Raw genomic sequence first — 1,180 nt, forward strand, 5'->3', positions numbered from 1 at the left:
AAGTGAACAAACTTTATATACATCAATATGAATGAATCTAAAAACATAATGTTGAGTTAAAAGAGAAAATCCCCGAACACTATATGTTGGATAATAGCGTTTTTATAAAGCTCAAAAGCATACAAATTAAACAACATATTGTTTTAGCATATATACATTTGTCATAAACCTAAATTTAAAAAACAGCAATGAAATGATAAGCACAAAATGCATGGTAGTGGTTATCTCTGAAGGCAGGGAGAAGAGATAGAGGAGAAATACAGAAGTAGGAGCAAGTTACTGGAAAATGTTCTAGTTCTCAGGTTGGTATTTCACTATGTTATTATGCTTATGTGTTACAAAAAAAAAAAGAAAAATTTTAAGAGATTGATATAATTCATTCCCACTTCCTCCAGGTGAGGGAGAACTGATTTTTATTCTGCATGTAAAGAAATTGAGGGTGGTATGGACCTATCTTCAAAAAGGGTGAGACAAAGAGTTCTGCAAAATAGAACCCCTCTCAAAGCTACTGATAGATTTTAAAGAGAATAATCAGTCTAGCTGGAACCAAGAGAATATAAGCAAAATTAAATCCAGGTGAGTTACATGGGAATTTTTTTTCTAATGTATCAACAGAGTACGTAGTAAACTGAACCTTTTACCTGCCAAGAAATTGTGATGATCCAGGATGGGATCACAGCATCACTGGGTGAAGTTAAAATTTCCAGCGATAAAGAGGCAAGAGAATTTTCAGGAAAACTGGAAGTTCAGAATAGAATACCTAGGATAAACTGAGCAAAAAATACAAAGGCTAAATAAATTCATTTATTCAACAAATCTTTTTTTAGTGTAGACTGTACAGCAGGGAGGGACTGGAGTAATAGAGATAATTAAGACACAGTCCCTACTCTCAAGGAATTCATACTCTAGTAATCACAGAAAAACCTCCCAATGTGTAAATGGAAGACTTACTACTTACAGAACCCATAAAAAGGCATTCAGAGAGAGCAAGAGAGTAAAATGGTCCGAAACTGAGTAAAGGGAAGATTATTTGGAGGTTTGAAAAACACTGCAGTTGATGAATCTAGTGAGGAAGAGGGCAGTTTTAATCTTAAGCCAAAGCCAGTGAGTCTGAAACCTGGAGAGAAAGAGAGAGAGAGAGAGAGAGAGAGAGAGAGAGAGAGAGAGAGAGAGAGAGAGA

At 35.2% G+C, this 1,180-nt stretch overlaps 1 long non-coding RNA gene across 2 annotated transcripts in view; it reads right to left on the reverse strand.

Annotated features, from left to right (window-relative positions):
* LOC109393278 (uncharacterized) overlaps positions 1-1,180 on the reverse strand; it is a 20,026-nt gene that overhangs the window by 7,828 nt on the left and 11,018 nt on the right. For both annotated transcript variants that reach the window (XR_002126220.1, XR_002126222.1), the window contains exon 2: positions 642-770. This is a non-coding gene — a long non-coding RNA (uncharacterized LOC109393278). The remainder of the gene's footprint in view (positions 1-641; positions 771-1,180) is intronic.

Source organism: Hipposideros armiger, unplaced genomic scaffold, assembly GCF_001890085.2.
Source record: "Hipposideros armiger isolate ML-2016 unplaced genomic scaffold, ASM189008v1 scaffold_11, whole genome shotgun sequence".
Taxonomy (NCBI): Eukaryota; Metazoa; Chordata; class Mammalia; order Chiroptera; family Hipposideridae; genus Hipposideros; species Hipposideros armiger.